The 18571-nt window shown below is 45.7% G+C and overlaps 1 protein-coding gene across 2 annotated transcripts in view; it reads right to left on the bottom strand.

The window, feature by feature from the left end:
* LOC120895930 (ras-related and estrogen-regulated growth inhibitor-like) overlaps positions 1-18571 on the bottom strand; it is a 50369-nt gene that overhangs the window by 21561 nt on the left and 10237 nt on the right. The window contains exon 1 of one of the 2 annotated variants that reach the window (XM_040299669.1): positions 2292-2932. The exons of the other annotated variant lie outside the window; for it this stretch is intronic. The gene's annotated coding sequence lies outside the window, so the exon portion shown is untranslated. Of the gene's footprint in view, positions 1-2291; positions 2933-18571 lie in introns of those variants that run through there. 2 annotated transcript variants of the gene reach the window in all.

Genomic DNA, 18571 nt, shown 5'->3' on the forward strand with positions numbered 1-18571 from the left:
CGGCCGGAATGAGATGGAGCGAATTTGTAATGTCACAAGCTCGGAAGCGCATCGGTTGTAAACATGCTGCTACACACGCGGCCAAAGCCCACGCTCACGATCATCTTCAACAACGACAGCGACCACACCGGCACAGACGAACGATCCCCGTGTGGGGGCCAGAAGACAGGGGCAAGAATAGCGTCGCTTCTGGAAGTAGGTGTTCCTACTGCTTGCGGCATCTGTGGCTTTTCAACTCGACACAAGCTCCCCAGCCCCGTACATATCCTTTGCGTGTAATCCCGGCGGGATACATCTCAATTTCACCGAGCGCATCCAACGCTCGGTTTGGCTGCGTGATTGTATTTTATCTTTACCCCACTCTATGCTCTGCCCTTCGAACGAAACGCCGCAACCGCCGCATCGGGCTGGGTCATTTGATAATTGGGCCGGGGGAGCTGCATCCATTCTCCCGACGGGTTCGTGCGAGCAAAAATTCTCAATTATCAAAACCTCAGCGGGGGATCGAGTATCGTGTATCGCTCCACGGCCGGTGCCGGTGAAAGTTCCTACCTCCGATGGTCGAACGGTCGCAGAATGCATTCTTGCTTCATCTTTACCGCCCCAGCGATTGATACAACACGTGACCACGGGCAAGGTAAAGGATTAGCGAAGATCAAATCACCTTCAGGACGGAAGCGATCTGATTGCCGGCACCCGATTCACCGAGCTAAGTAGCGCCCTAAAAGGACGTTCCAGCATAAGCATCACTAATCAAGATCTTTGAGCTGCGAGTTGCGTACCGTGCGCATTCTTGCGTTAACAAACGCGCGCACACAAACACACACACGATTGAGTTTTCCTTCTCGCCGACTGAAGTGGCCGCGCAATCGAAGGAAGTCCCCTTTCGGCGTGCACGGTCGTATCTTGTCTGCCGTGTCCGTACCATCAGACAAATCGGTGCGATTAGCGAAGCTGAAGCGTGTGCATAAAGGATGGGAAAGCAGCTGCAACGATGCAGATCATCGCCGACCGGGTTGTAGGGAAATCATCATGCCGGTTGCACTCTTTTTTGCCGCTTCGTTTCGCTTACAGCTCCACACACACACACGCGCATGACATACGACGCTCCGGTGCGATCGTGCGATTAAATGAGCATCGCTTCTCCTCCACACCAGCATGCCGCGCCGTACGCACTGGTGTGGAATTTCGATTGGATACTTCCTCATATTTTCCCGCCAGACCGAATGACCGTTGTGCGCACCGCCGATGGTGGCGTCTGGTGGCGGCGACAGCGCATGGTCGACCCGGTTGGCGCCAGCCTGTGCGTCTCGATCTCATCCGTTTTGCTGGACGAGCGCAGCGCCGAAGATTGGTCTAGGAACGAGCCGGAAAACAGGGGGGGTAATAGAGGTGGAGAGAATAGGAAAACCGCTCACTTGTTTAGGTGACGCTGGCCCGTGGGTCATAATGATGTCGCTTAAGCGTGATTTTTAGTTTTACGATCGTTAAGCCTTCCTTTTTCGAGCAAGCGGGCAAGAATTAATGAGTATTGTTCTAGTGGATGCAGCGATGGTTGTGGGTGGCAAGCTGATGCTGCAAACCACAGCCATCCCCGGAAATCAAGGGAAGAGGCTCGGATTACAGACTAAAGCGACAAAATAACGGATCACTGTAACGCTTGTGGCAGCATTTTAACGTTCGTTAAAATACTGTTTAAATTAAAAATGCGTACCCACTTCGTGTATTTTGCCTTTTTTTAAGTTAAAAACAAACACTTTAAACAACAACTCATTCTGTAAGCTTATTTGTACGATCACATTGCGTAGCACTTCCCCCTTACGCACATTTCACGGACACCAGCTGACCTTTGGGCGCGGGCTAACCAAACTGGCTGGTAAGCCGGACACGGTTGCTTTGGAGCAATCTTCTGACCTACAGGATAGCAAAAACAAACGACACTTTGTCACGTCAACGCAACAACACACGTCGAATAGCACGTGTAGCACGTTGATAACATGAGGTTGGTTGCTTTTTTTTTATTCTTTGTAACTAAACAAACTTGAAAAAAGGTATTGAAATGCACAAACAAAACGCACTCAGGAAGCGACATTGTAAGGAAGTGCAAATCAGACAAACGGCTAGACAAAAGCTAGCACAAAACACTAGCACACATGCGATAAGGATAAACATTTTGTGAGAAATACAAACAAAAATACACTCATCAATTGGAAAACAGCCTGATTGAACTAATGTTGTGACGAGCATTTGTAAAATATTAAACTCATATAAAACGCTTATCAAAAGCTCACCTCGAAGTATTTTAAATTTGTCAGCTAGTAAACATATGGGAGCTACCGTACTTAATGGTGATCTACGTTGTTGTACGGAATGTGTTCATTAACACTCAGATACACTTGATCACGTAGCGCCTTGTAGACTATAAATTTCTCTATAAATTTAACATTTGTTACCGTCACTCTCCTTCACAGACACACACATTCGTTACACTGTCTTGCAGGATGAGAATAAGAATGTTGGAACTGACACACCGCACTTCACTCAAAATTTGTACCAATCTGTACTCGCATTGCAAGATGTGCATGTGCACTTTCCGGACCAACGTTTTGGCTTTACTCTCACTACCACAATGCACAACTTCTACAATTTCCTTCCAAACAGTTGATGAAACTGATTACAGACTGCGACAAACGCACGTTCCCGCACAGTCAGCCTTTGCTCGCGTTCTGCACCCTTTCGCACCAAAGTTGAACCATTCGCACTGGATGCTGCATTGAAACGCTCGCGAAATCACCAGCCGGGTGCGATCGATTATGCGCCTACTTGCTTGCTGAGGTGAGTTTACCGAACGGGAGAAGGGCGAATTATGATCCACCGCGGTTCGCGAACTGCGCAAAACTGAACGCAACGAGCACGAGTTGGTATGCACGTTGCGCGATCTTTACGCTAAGCTTGGCTAGGAGCGAATGTTACTCGCGAGAGAAAACTGAAACAACGATCAAGTGAGAGCCTCTGCATCGGGACAGCTCGCTCTGTTGTTATTTTATCCCTTTCTAGCAAGTGAATGGATTCTTTCTGTGTAGAAACACAGCAGAAGAGTATAGAAGAAAACGTATTGTTATTGACTTGAATAATTTTTAATTTTAAGGAATATGGTTTGATTGACTACTTTCATCTTTGTTGTTTATCAGTTTTCATGAAATGTTTTATAGTGGAACTCCGTTTTTCCAGGCCCGTCGGGACTCGACCTCATCCGGGTAATCGGGATACTAGGATGACTTATCATAGAGTTTTTTTCACCATTATCAATAACATTTTAAATAATAATTATTATGTTTTTGAGTTTGAAGGAAGATTGTTTGTTAAAGAGAATATTTGAAATGTATCCTGAATTTAAATGTTTTTGTCATCAAATTATAATCCAATAACGGATACGTCTTACCATCTATGTAATGAACTGTCAACTGTGAACGACACTCATAAAATGATAGCCAAATAAAAGATAACCTAATAAACGGCGATCTCATGTAGCTAAAAAGATTCTTTGGAAGCTGATTTAACTGATTATTGCATTCCGCAGTTATGCAGACCGTAACATTGATCGAGATCATGATCAGCGTAATTTTGATGTTAGATGTTGGTTTGGATGTTGGTTGGCATATTGTTTTAGTAAACACATTATAGGGTTGTCCTACTCATCCAAACTGATCGATCATGTTCAACATTCAACCTAAATTTTGACCATATATTGAGGTATTTTCTTTAACAAACATTCCACGAGAATTTCTCTATGAATAATCTTGTTTATAATCTATCACATACGGCCAGATAATGTTACTAAAAACTATTTGTACCGTTGATCAGCAAGATTTTTTCCTATCTGAGCACAGCGCAAGGAGGATCAGACAAACGATCTTTCAGCCTAGTCACTCTCATCCAAACATGCTTACATTCACTCTCATTCTCTTCAGCTCTCCATTTAAAATCCCTCACCATGGGACTGGTGGCAGCTCGCCGTTAAAAAGTCTACAAAAACCTCTCACTGCTTGCTTCCATTTTCCTAGGCTGCTCCCTTCCCAATGCTCACAAAACAATCGAACGAAACGACTGCTTTCATGCTTTCTCTTTACTCTTGTCTCTCAACGGAGCCCGAGAAGTGTCCACAGCTCCCTGGTTGAACATCCCCATCCAAGCCTCTCCCGGGTGTTATGAAAGCTTACCCGGTGCGCACACATCCCCAATCCTACCCCTTTTGCTCCACCCTTCATGCTGAACGACGATCACACAGGGTGCCGTTCGAGTGAGCGGCAGCGATCGTGTGGCGTCAGTGGAACATATGCCTGTCTACCCTTTCAGCAGACCTGAAAATCGAAAATGATGCTCAATTCATCAGCCCCGCGCCTTTCCCTTCCCGCTCCTTTCCCCACTGCCCAGGAGCGACCTGGCCGGTGTCGACCACCCGGTGGCAATTCTTGAGCATCGCTTCGCTAATTACCGTCCCGAAGACTGCCGGGCCGCCGCCACCACCAAACAAACTTGGCGGGATGACTTTCATAGCCCAGCCGCTGCACAGTTGGATAATCGTCATCATAGACCGCGCGCGCGCGCGAGCGCTCGTATGGGATTCATTGAAAGGAAACGGAACGGCAAAACGAAACAAAATAATACCAACGAAGCAGCAGCAAACGAACAGAGCAAAAATAACCCTCGCTCCCCAAAAGTACACACAGCCCCAGAGCATAAGCATAGGGTTGCGGTGGGCAATCTCTTCACTACCCTTTGGGTGGGATCCGGTGCGCGTTAAAGCAACATGTTGCTTATGTTTCTGTAATTTGAGGTACCGTCCTCACACACACACACCGCGTGCAGTGAAATTATCCCGGCAAATTCAATCTCCCTTTCGTCCAATGTGCGTGCGCGTCGTCTGTGGCCGTGGACGGATATACTCTTGAGTAAGACACTGAGCGCGGTGTTGATATGCACTAATGAGACAGTTTTGTTCGTTACGAGCGTTTAATGGCCGGCAATGTGCAGTAATTTGGGGGGAATTGGGTCTGATACGATGGTGAATTGTTTCGTTTGGACGCTGGTCGCTGGCGACCCCCCGCGGGCAGGCGACGTTAAGCAAACATATTATCCTCCGGGAGCGTTGGGTGTCCCGTCACTCCGGATCGGTACAATTTTCGCGATAAAACAATGGCTGCGAGAGTGCCGCAGTGGACGGCTAGGAACGGTTGAAATTGGATCAAATTGCATTGGAGGAGAGAAAAAAGCGGGAGCACATTGCGTGAGCGTGTGTTGAGTGATGTGCATTTTTGTTATGCATCTGTAAACAACAAGTCAATTATAAACAAATATGTTACGTTCCATCTGATCTGCCAATTGAAAAAACATGAAAAAAAAATGGAAATTTATTCCACTGATCCCGTTAAGCTTTCTGGCCGGTTAATCCGTGGACCGTAAAAGCGCATTATGTAGACCAACTGCAACCAACACATCCCATCCATCCGGGCGAACATGTGTTTACAAATGCTTTTTATAGAGTTGTCATCGGCTAGAAAAATCCCATTTAAATGCAAATATCATCCACGCCCAGGCCAGAAGGTTGGTTGTCCAGCGATCGGTCGGGCGGGCACAAGGCAGCCCCATAAGATAACATTTACCGATTGAATCAAACTATTTTGTGTGGCTTTCCAGCAAAATTCCACCTCGAAATGCTTACCACTTTGAGGTGTTTTACCCACTCATAAATAACGAAATTATTGTACCGAAGGTGGTACCGCTGGACACTACCGTGGCCGACCGTTCGAACCAGTCAAAGCGCGATAATCCTTTATACAGCGCGGCAAACGCGCTTTGGCGATATCCTACCGGCGACCTTTGGTGAAAGTAGTTCACACGATTAGAGCGGCATTTGGCCGGGTTGGCAAAACTAAACCACCGAACACTAAAAAGAAAACCACCCCAAACACAATAGCCGCATCGAACGGAGTGAGTATATAGAAATAAGGGCGAACTAAACAAAAAAAAACATGCGCCGCAAATCTCCCGTTAGTGAAAACGCTAAACCCTCGGCTCGGCAGCAGCAACAAAAAAAGAGGTTAATCTTGCAAAAATAAAGGATTTATGGAAGTGTGCAAACAAAGCCGAGGCAAAAAATAAATATATAAATCGACCCACTGCTCACATGCCTCACGTCACGGGTAAGCCTCTGCTGGCCACATTTCGTAAGCTTTCGGCTGTGTGAAGGATTTACGCGGTAGCTTTGGCCCTCACAGTCACACTCTGTGGGGTCCAGTGCGATCGCGCCTCGTACCACCCATCGGGGTCTACACGATCCAGTAAAGAACCGTAAATAAATCGACAATAAAAGTCACCGGCTCTGTGGTCCCGGTGCGGTCTTGGCCTCGATGTGTGTGTGTGTGTTTGTGTGTGAATTGAGGCATCAACGTGTCATCCTGGACGGCGGTGGCCGGCGGCGGCGGCGGCGGCATCGTGAACGGCAGAACGTCCCGCATCCATAGCGAATGCGAAATTCTTGCAATCAATTCCGCGAATATTTCAAAATTATGTCGGTTTATTTTGCATTCCTCCATCACCACCACCACCACCACTGCTTGCATCTGTCGGCCGATGTTTTAATGATTATTTTTAAGCGCACGTGTAAAAAAGATGCAACCAATGCGATGCGGAGGGATGCTTGCCCCATTCGGGTATCAAATTGTGGCGATAAATATTGGCAAAGGAATCTCCGCGATCGGGCACACCGGGCCGGCACCCGCTGGCAAACGAGATGACCGGCGGTGCCAGTGTTTCAACCTGTCCCGTCTCCTTCACTACATCCCGCACCGGGCATGCCGCGTCGCACCGTGAAAGTGATCGTTTGCCCCTCGTTTGCCCGCCCGGAACTCCTCGCGGAAACGAAGCCCGCGGGACGGGAAAGCTGGTTGCCGCGTTGTAAAGCATTAACGGTGCGAAAAGTAAGATTAATCATTGATATGATTACAATTTTTAGCCTTCCACGGCTGGCGCCATTAGCGTCATGGGCGCCTGCATGCAAACCAATTCCGCGTGCTGTGCGCGACGTGTAATGCAGCGCTCGGGTGCATTCCAGAGGCGCGTGCAGCAGAGGCCACTCTCTTACCTCTCGGGCCTCGGGTATGTTCCGCGCGTGTGCGGAATTGGACACCGTTTTGGGGCGTCAATTAGGTGTTTCGAAGAGGCACAACAATGTTGAAATTCTTTTGCCCAATGGGGGGAGGGGGGGGCGGTTGGAGAGAGAGAGAAAGTGATAATGTATGTGTGCTGCTTGTGTTTGTTATGATAACTGTATGTTGGACTTCTAAATTTATTTTGTAAAAAGCATAAAGAAAGTAAAAGAAAATATAGTTTGAACATAAATAACTGGAGTAAATATCAAATAAATAAAAAATAAAAAAATAAAAATAAAAAAAATTACTAAGTAGAAAAATGATTTAAAAATAAATAAACATTTCAAAATAAATCAGATAATGTAATGGAAACTCCTATTGACGTAGTTCTAAATAATTTTACACAAAAATAAAGAATTGACGTAACATTTTTTGCAGTGTTTCGTGTAGTTCATGTAGTGTAGGTAGTTGGAACAGGCGTTAAGTGTTTTGTTGTAATTAATTTTTTCTTTGTTTAGGTATAATACTTTGAAATGTTCTGATAAGTAGATAGTAAGTTTCTTTTTCAAGATAAATTCATTTGATAAACCAATGAAAAGAGCACTCTTTTCTTATCACTTCATAGCCTCATTTGTAGACTATCCAGATGAAACCTTAGTTAGTCCATTGCTCCCTTTGCATTCCACTGTCACTCCCATGGCAAATGTCAAATGTCAGTAAAAATATGACGCAAAATGGAAATGAGAGCGCGAAGCTTATCATCAGGGTGTAAGGGACCTACACGTTTCGTGCCCGTTTCAGCGTTTGCGTTGCTTTTCTTACACCGTCCATCAACCGAAATCGCACAATTGCAATTCAATTACGCTGCTCGGGAACGTACTCGGCTTTCAATCGTACTGAAATCGTACCGTACGCCGCATGATACTTTCGTCCAACTATGACACGAGCGGATTAACACTATCACCAGCAGCTCGGGCCGCCCTTCCGCTTACGCTAGGTCCAATCGTATACTACTTTTTGATCGAGCAGTACCCATTTTGCACTCCCACTCGCTGCTAAGCTATCGTCGACAACCCGGTAGTGCTGTGGTTAGAAGAAATTGATTACGACTGCTTTAGTGAGCCATTGGTACGTGCTAATAGTGAAATTGAATTCCATCGATTTGGTGCAATAAAAATCTAATTTAGAGAGCAAACTTGTGGCAAATCTGCTTCGCTAGTGATAGACATAAATATGAACGATTGGAATTATCTCGTTCAACCATGGACCATGGACTAGGACCATGGAGGAACCAGAAGAAATGTTTTTTTTATGATCGAATTACCAGCACGATCAGCTTTAATGAAGTACTTTGTAATACAAACGGGTTTTTTTTATAGGCACTTTCATTGTATGGACTTTTTTTAAATCTTAAGTGTGTAACAATTCTCTTGAAATTAATCGCGAAGCACTTCATAATAAAATGATTGTAAAAGAACAATATTTGTAACGCTTTAAGAAGTGTTTGATAGCACACACATGCACATGCAACAAATTATCAAAAGGAAATAATGTATTTACGACATTCAACGTAAAGGATAAATGATTTTGTTGAAAAAATTATTCGTCTACTATTTGCAAAAGAATTTGGTGAACTTTTTTCGCATAAGCCAGCAAAATTCGGCTTGTTTGATGAACCATAGAAATAAGTAAACACAATAGAGCACAGCTTACCTTTCCCAAGCAAATTTGATGTTTACAAATTTTGTAAGACGGAAATATTACACACAACAACAAATAAATGTATTTAAAAAAACCGTAATTTATTCATGTACAATTTGTGCTTAAATCCGACTAAAACGAACCACTTTTGCATGGACCTAGATGAGTCAGGCCTTTTTCTCTTCGCGTGCCAATCGTTCCCACCTGCGGTGAATGATTGACTGCCAATAACGACCCCATCTATGGAGCAACTTTAACCAAATCGCTTCGTACTATGCAAATCTTTCACCTTCCTACCCTTTGCTCGCTAAGAATTTGAGTGCAATATTTCACCACCCAGAACGCGGGAGGTCCACGGCTCAGACCGACGAACGTTCCAATTATTTCAAACGGCGCTGCTTCCTTTCAGCTCTAAAAGGCTCCTTTGTTTTATGCACCACTATCGCCACCAACGGTTAGGTTATTAATAAAACTAACATACTGTTTACACATGTTTGCCGCATTGGCGCGCATTTAGTCTGGCGACCGTTTTGTTGTGCCGAGCGTGTAAGGCCGAGCCTGCTGGCCCCCTGGTCGGGTCGAGGTGTTGTCTTGCTTGGCTCGGGCGATTCAACGCGCGGCGCGGCGCCTTGCTGTAGCTTGCTCGAACGCGCGCGGACAGCTTTCTTCATTGGCCAGCTTCACTGTCATCGATCCGGGTGTGGGTGTGGGTATCGGTTTGATTGCAGGGGAGAATTGATTTAAAGACCCGACCTGATTGCCGTTCCCAGCCATCAATGGGACGGGCGGCGTCTCGTTGCCCACAGCAAACGGGTCGTCTATACCGTCGGGTAGTTGGGCACTTAGCTGGCTATAAGGCGAGCTTTGGGACGCGCATGGGCGCGTTGACGGTGAAGCAAAGTGCAGCCCTGTGCAGTTATTAATTGCCCTCATGAAAGTCGATAATTTAATTTGATTAAAAGGTAGTCGCGGTCTGATGAGAAACGGGTAGTCCACTGCTGCCGGTGAGGGAAGGGAGTGAAAAAACAAACGAACGACTTTGTCCACAGAGGTGGAGATGATGATGAGCAGTGAGATGCTCTTCTGTTGCGCTGATGAGCTCCAAGCATGGGTGACCAACTTCTTGGGGCGGTAATTATGAAAAGTACCATTTTCATCTCACTCCTTCAGGGTGGGTTTGAATTGATTTACGTGGACCAAAATTTGATTAATTGGAAACAGGAAGCATGGGCGACGTGCAAGTTGCTGCCCACTGCTCCTGAGCGTCCATCCTTTGTTTCGAGCGATCACTGAAGGTTGACAGTGCTTGGACGATGGTCAAAAGATGACAAATGGACCGAATGGTAATTATTATCACATTACAAGGGTTCGCTCACTAAAAAATGATGCAAGTGTAGCATGTTTCTTTTGTTTATTTGAAGGAGAGATAATAATTGCCAGTTGTTGGTATCTTTTGATTTGTCTGAAAAGCTCGTCGTTCTCATAAATTATGAGCAAGCACATCAATGCTTCACTTTACGAAATATTCATATCAACACACACATAAGACAAAAGATCATTTGTCTCCTTTTAACGTCTTCCGAAAAGGATGCATCCTTGATAAACAATTAGTGAAGGTCTTTAACATTGTTTTAATTACTGCACAGGTGTGCTCTTCACATGCAATAAATAAGAGTAAATATAACGTCTGCAAGCTCGTATCTTCCTGCTTCATCTCAACACCATATTTTGCGGCACCGAGTTATGCCTGGTAATAATTTTGTTTTTAATTACTGGTTGCAAACCCACACACACACACACACACATACACATACACTTTCGGAGTCAAGAGATTTGAGCTCGGTTGTGTCTCTGTTTCTACACTCCACTAAACGGGTTCACATCGGGTCCAAGCAAAACGGACAGCTTTACGGAAATGACGAATCGTTCGCAGTGCCGCAGAGGGAAAAGCTAAACGACACCAAAAGGGTGTAAAACAGCGTTGCCGAGTGTTTTGGGACGGAGGTATGAGGGAGGGTCGAATGTAATAGGATACGCTCCTTAGCGCTAATATGTCAACAGACGAGCAGACAAATCTGCGTCGCTCGTAGTGTCTATCGAGCGTTTCGCCCACCGTGTTGCTTGTTGCTTGCACTTTTTGCAAGCAAATAAATCCCTTTCCTTCTCTCTCTCTCCGATTGTGCCGAGCCGTGCTCAAACCAGCCCCGACCACAAATGTCAACCGGTGGCTGGCCAAAGTTTTGGTGGGGTGCGCGCGCGAGCGCCTGTGTGTGGGGTAAGTTCAAGACCCCATTTTGCCCCCAACATAATCAGTACAGAGTGCTGGGGGTGTATGTTTTGTGTTAAGAAATTGTTACACATTTTTATTCGGTTGTGCTTCATTGGACTGGTTTTAAACCTCTTCCCTTACCATGTGTAACGACGGCTTTTGGGTTGGTATATTTGTTGTTGTGATACTGATCATGTCAATATATGAGACACTAATTGCAAATGACACATTCGATCATGGGGATGTGGGAAAAGAGACTGCTTGAAACTTCATTGCTTCATTAATCAAGTGCTGTGTTATTGTTTTATATGAAGGACGAGCTTATATAGCGCTAATGGATAAGAAAAGTAAATCATATCAAATTGTAGCATGCGTTTTTAGTGGGGTATCACTAAATCAAATATTTTGTTTTTTCATTGTTTAAAAAAAGTACATAAAATATATGGCAACGTAATTAAGCTTAAAAATTTGAATTAGATAGTCCATACTTTAAGTCAAAGATTTGCTATTTTATATCTCTGTCCGATGCACTGGATAACCATCTAGCGTTACTAGCCTCTAACACAACTGTACTAATACAATAATAGTCACTAAAACAGGTTCTAAATCGTCTTTTTCTATCGCTAATAACCTAATATTCAATAAATGGTTCATTTAAACAAAATACCTGTTCCGTTTGTATATATTCTTAATCAAAAACTGTTTTTATTGAAGTTAGTTACATTTACACCCGTAGTTGGTCAAGGTCTGTCTGTCCCACCAATGGGATTGACTATCAGTGACTTATTGAGGACCCAGAGCAGGATAGCCCGCACTATGTATAGTGGTTTCAGTACATACTTGGACTTGGACCATGTTATTCAGTCGTGCGATGTGACGACTGTACCACGGGGAATCTCTAAATTTTAGATGCTAATTCAATTAAAATGTAGTTCGTTATTGAAAAATAAAAATAAAATAAAAACAAAACGAACTGACTAATCTAGCGAACAAAAGGAAACCAACATTAAATACAGCATCATTAACTGTGTCCCAGAACACGGCTTTCAAGTTGTTCTTTTCCCTTTACACATATTCCATCCGTTTTATCTGCTTGTAAAACAAAGCGTCTTAAATCTCTTTCATCTCCACCTTGAAAGGGCTTCTGGAACGTCTCAAACGACCACTGTGAAACCGTACCCCAAGGTTAGCACAGTCGGGCGATGAATCATCAATGGCGTCCAGCATGGAAGGCTCCGGAAAGGCTTCCCGTTCACCAGAACGCACACCAGAGCCGCCCCAGCTGTCAACGGCAACAGCCGGCTATGTAGGTCGGCAGATGTTCTTTGCCATCCAATTAAGTGTCTGGGACGGGGAAGAATGGAACGGTTAACGAACGAAAAAAAAAAAAACTCCAAACCTACATTCTAATCACGGCGTTTGCTGCGTCTGCTCCGTTCCTTTGCTTACAGCCCAGCCACCACGAATAGCAAACCAAGTCTTTGGGGCACCCTTTTTCTCATCTCCCTTTCGTTTCGTTCGCTTTGTATTGGCTGAAGCTATCGGTTGCTCCACTGCCGACAGCCCGTAACCGTTGGGGGTTGGAATTTCGGTCACACACACACATACACACACAAACAACGAACACAAAACCATATCAATTCCTACTCAATTCCTCAGCCTTACAAATGCTAAAATGCAACGATTTTATTATTAGCTTTATTGTTAGCGCACGACACCAACACGGCTGCTCGCGGCGTGCACATGCAAATGCAACGAGGGCTGCCGTTCGCGTTGGCTGCAGCACCACCTGGCCGGAATGCTCCGTTCAGCTGGCGAGACCACGCGCATGGGGGCGCCGTTTCGGGCATCAAAGCGATCAAAGCGATCAGCCGCCTAAACCTAAGCGCCACGCCGGCGTGATGCTTTTAATGGCATTAATTAATTTTAATCCATTTTATTTCTTGATTTCCTACCCCGTGCAGCCCGCCGGAGGTGGATTTTAAAGCATCTAGCGCTGTGGCCACCGTACCCCCGTCCCCGGCCCGGCAGTAGAAAGTGGGTGGTGAAGGTGGAGTGTTACTGATTTTCGTGGCGCTCAGCAAAAGCACGCTGCCGCTGTCCCATAGCGTGCTAACGTGTGACTGCTTAGCATTGCTTTAATGAGCAGTGCTCGACTGTGGGTGAGATGGTGGCAGATGGATTGGTCGCACCGTACCACCCCGATGGTGCTGGACAGTGCTCGAATCGTGTGCCTTTTTTTTTTTTTGCTATATACGAACGAAAACAAACAAGCGCACGAGTTTTGGAAGCACCCAACCGGTGCAGGGGGGACAGAAATTCGATCCCAGCAGCGTCGTTAACACCTTTCCCCCTGGTGTTCCTGGGGCGGAGCAGAAGATACAAAATGGTCCTGTCCTGTTAGATGCAGTTCAGGTTTCCTATTTCGATTCGTGCCCGGCGTACCGGCAGCAGCAGCATGTGCACACGCTCGCCGTATACAGAGCAGACCCGGCCCGTTTGTGGCGGTGATAAAATGATAAATAAGTAAAGCTGGTAGCGAAAAAAAACACATCAAAACAAAACAACAGCAAAAAATGCTAACGAAAAACCAGAAGCGAGTTAACTTAATTTATTAAAATTTAATGCAATATTCATGTGTAAAATTATCGCGCTAATGTGCACGGGATGGAGGGCGGGCGCTCTCAGCTGCGCTGCTGGGGTACGCCGCCGCATCTCACGTGTTTACCGTTGATTATCTGGCGTTTTGTTTTCACGCTCATATTTTGCCACGACGAATTAAACGAGCGGACGCGAATACACGTTTCGTCGGTCGAAAGCACCCCAGCATATCCGTCCATTGTGCGGGTTTCAACATTGTGCTACCGAAATTCCGAAAACGGGTGATACAAAATGCTTCCACGGGGTTCACGTCCAATTTCACTCCTGCTCCTGCTCCTGCTGCCGGGCTGCGAGTACTTTAATACGCGAAATATGTTAATGGTCGTAATATGCCAGTTTCTTTTTTGTTGCGATTTTGGTTTTATCACATCCCCGTTCAATGTGGTTGAATCATAGGTCCCGTTTTTTCGTGTCGCGTTTTTTGTCGGTACAAGTTTTGCGCGAATACGTCATTCCATGCTCTCTTCGTTGCATCGAAATTGATTCCTGCGGCTTGGCATGCTGTCACCTCTGTCCCGTGTTTTAACGCCTCGTCAGGGCTGAAGGATTTATCGCTTCCCACCTTCATTTGCCTGTTCCCCGAACCGGACAAATTACGTTCGGTTTCGATAATCATTTCCACGCTGGATGGATTTTGTGTGCTTCAAGGGGTAGAGGTGCACCACTGTAATCACACCGGCAGGAAATGACAAGGATCACCCGAGTAAACAGCGCTGTCCCTCGTACCCGACCGTACGTGGCCTGGCAGGGAAGAACCACATTGGAGCTTTATTCTCATGCTCTGTCAAAAGTCTGGGCGCCATTCGTTCTTCGGCACGAACGGACACCACCAAGGGAAGGATGTTGGTCGCTTCCGGGACAATTTAATCTGACCGTGTCTTTCTCGTTTTCCCTACCGCTCCCGGGAACACGTCTGCGTTCTGTTTCGTGTCGCTTGTAATGACAGGTGAGCGACGCGTCGCAAGCAAAAAAAAAACGGGATTCTCGTACACAAGCGAGCAACACCCTCCCGTTCAGTTCTGTTTCGCATGCTTTAGTGTTTAAATTATTATGCAAAATTGGACACAGTCCCGGGTGTTCGCGCAAGCACCCTGGTTGCATCGGTATCAGGCGCACCCGCAAACTTTGATGGCTTGAGGCTGGTGCACGAATTTGGCCGTCTGCGGCTGTCCGGGTTCACGGGTTGGTGTTGTGTTTTCATCTCATGCCCCATCCCATTTAGACCAAAAATGGATAATAAGCTAAAAGAGCGGTGCCCGCGGGTACAACGGATTTGATCGTTACGAAAATGTGTTTTCTCTCTTCCTCTTCTTACGTTCCCATTGGTCATCGAATAATGATCGTAAAATGCGTATTGAAAGCATTTTTTGCGTCCGATTTGCTACGCCGTAGAATTATTTGTCCCTAATGCGTGGTGTACATTGTTTTTTTTTTGCAGAAACGAATCATTTGGTGCAAAAAAGAAGGAAAAAACACACACATACGCACAAACCTGCAAACATAATACAGAGAAAATTCGACCCTCTTCGCCCAGGTGAAGATCGATTGCGCAAACGCACCACCAGTTGAGCGATAAGAGCCATAAAAAAGAGGCGATTGGGCTTTCTTCCCTTTTGCAATACACATACACACGCAACACTTCCCACCGGCGATAATTTGCGTAATCTGAACCTAAGCCACTCGGGATCGTTGGCCACTCGGATGGTTGGTGCCTTTGCTATTGCGTTGCGCTGTTTTTTAGTATGCTTTTTTTAACGCCCCAACCCCCGCGAGTCCGCCACTTTTACGCTATGACCTGCCGATGGCTTGCGATGCCTTTCACCGTTGAACTGCTGGCATGCTGGCCGGGTACCTGCTATGCCAGAAGCAGACGGTCGTCGGTTGTGTGTGGTGAGCAGCGAGAGGTCTAGTGTACTAACACGCTCTCGAATGGCATCCTCCTTGAGGACGGATGCGTCGTCGTGCGAATGGCATAAGTTTGCCAATGGCAGTGGAAAAGCACTGTCGGCCAGTGTGGGTCAGTGTAAGCACTGCGGTAAGGTGACGCTGGACTAGGAGCGTTTGATTAATTCGTGCCGCGCCGTCCCGCCGTCCCGATCCCGTCTCCACTTGGCGTGATTATCTAATTCACATTTTAACACCTTCTGTCTTCTTGTCTTGTTTAAAGTGAAACATTAGTCCCCACCGCACGGTTCGGTTTGGGCCGTTCGACAACGAGCGTGACACTGGGTACATGCGGCGAACATAGGGCGACGTCATCGTGTTGCTTTTTCCCTACTGAAGCTCTAACTTTGAGTGTGGTTGCAGCTTCGTATGGGGTTGTTGTTTCTTTGGACTGTGGGATTGTTATAGGACAGCGCCTTAAGATGCGTTAGACTTCAATGTTGATTTAATGACGACAGAACATCACTTGATGTAAGCGCACGTTTACAGCCTTATAATTTCACATTTCGTAGAATAAGATAGTAATTGTCAATTCTATACCAGCTTAGCAAAGGTAGTTTTCATTCCCATGATGGATCCATCTCGTAGGTAACACTGCTGTGCCATAAATAAGTCCAGCAAGCCTGCATCTGTATAACTTGGTAGATGGTAGTATCTTAGGCTTATAGGCTACAGTAAGTTATCAAATGGTCGATTGCTTAAGAAGCATACGTTTATTAGTTTTCAAGGCCACATCCCTCACATTAGAAAACAGTCAAATATAAAAAAGTTGATATTTCAGCCATTGCATTTCCAAAGATTCGTTGAAGAAATTATCAATTGGCCAATAGATTGATAATACAACAACTTACCGTATTTTACGTGTGTAATAAGCTCCCGTGTATAACGAACCTCTCTTTCGACCTCATGCCTAATTGGTTCCTTTCTATGAACTTGAATCATTAATTTAAAGATCCAGTGAGAACAATTATTTCCTCCGTTTCTAATCCTCTTTTTCCTCATTCATTTCCCAGGAAACATTCTTTGCTTTTTCTAGTATTCAGCTTTACCGGTGAACTCGTTCGTTTCCGGGAACGTTCGCCGCGACGCTCATTTTCACTCATTGCATAGCCCTTAAGATCAAAAATTAGAAAACCGTCTAGATTTTGTACTGCCCAACATAGTGATACAATCCTGTCCACTCAAGAGCGACGAACGAGTTCCCCGATCCACCCTAACAATCAAATATCGATCAAGTTCGATATTCATGAGATGTATTTAACTCGTTAATGTGTGTGTAGTTGGATTAATACTGTAAAAATGCTTATTTGTCGAGATGTTTGACAATTTTATGCGGAAATAAAATCACATCATAACAGAGGACCCATATTGTCACCGCTTTAGATTATCTGTGTGTTAGAGTGTATTATATCAAACTTTTAGATGATATGCTTCAGTTATGTTATTTAATATATGATTATCTTAAACTGTTTAACGATAGTAAGAACTTCAAAGAAACTGCATCGCTCTAATGCTTTGTTCAGCTATTGTGACCAACATGCAATTCGTTACATTCCCACCGTGCAGCAACTCTGTGCACTTTTTCGCACCTTTACTGCACAAGCCGCAGTGGACGATGTTCGCGCATCACCGCCACGCAGCGACCTGTCTAATTTCTTGTCGTTCGCACATTTTTGACGACGCGCGCTAACTGCCCTACCAACCAGGCGCACGAAGCACTTACTGCCCGTGAGCGACAGGGCAACGAAGAAGACGTTGCGTGCAGCGCCCGGCCTCCCACCGGTTCGTGATGGTAGGTGTGCTTATCTGCATCTGCATCGTTGTTCGACCTGCGTACTCGAACACCATTTGCATGACGATAATGCATCATCATCATCATCAGCACCACCGCATCTCAGGGCCTCAAACAGCATCAGGAGGGCCTTATTCTTGCTCGGATCCCGAGGGAAGAAATCGACGACGCGTTGATGCATCGTGCTCACTGCCAGCGCCTTCGCCTTACCGAAGCAAATTGTCTATCTTGATCTCGCCGTTTCACCCGAGCCGCAGCCAGCCCTGATCGTGCTGCTCGAAAGAACTCGCATGCGGACAGTGTAGTGGAAGTGAGAGTGCATCTCGCGAAAGCCCTTCGTGTGCGGGACGCTGTACGCTTCGAGCTGGCCCGGCTGCGGTTGATAGTTCGAAAGTTCACCCGCAAAGGTACAGGCTGGATGCAGCAGGCTGGTGCAGGCAGCCGTCCACTTGAGCCTCCGCATGACAGGTCAAATCTGGGCTGTCACGCAGGTGATGAATAGAATCCATTCACCTAGCGTGCCGTGAGAAGATCAAAGCAATTCTTGCGCACCCTCGGTGGGGCTTGTTGTAGGGCGCCCGGTCCCGCTAGCATGCCATGCCAAACCTAGACCACCGCTGAACACGTGCGTAGGGTGTGTTGGCCATTTGGGAAGCTGCACACGGGAGTACCCTACGGGATAAATTCACTTCCCAGCGGAGATTGCCCCGTTTACTGGCACGGTACAGAGCTTCATGTAGCTTTTTTCTCCTCCACTGGATGAATGACATTCGATTAGCGGTAGAGAGCGATTGTGTGACCGCGCACAATGGGGCAGTTCCATGAAATCCAATTGCGTTCGGTATTTCTATATTAAGCAGCTATTCATGTTGATCACTGGTGAACGTGACGCTGGAAGGGAAATTAACTTCTCCGTAAAGGTCCTTCGGAATGTATTGTACCAACAATATTGTATCGTTTTGTAAACAAAATTTATAAATTATTGGAATGGCTGACAGGCTGAACCAGAATAAATATAAAAATATGCTAAATAGCTAAACAGTTACAATCTGA

The sequence above is a fragment of the Anopheles arabiensis genome, chromosome 2 (genome assembly GCF_016920715.1).
Source record: "Anopheles arabiensis isolate DONGOLA chromosome 2, AaraD3, whole genome shotgun sequence".
Lineage (NCBI taxonomy): Eukaryota > Metazoa > Arthropoda > Insecta > Diptera > Culicidae > Anopheles > Anopheles arabiensis.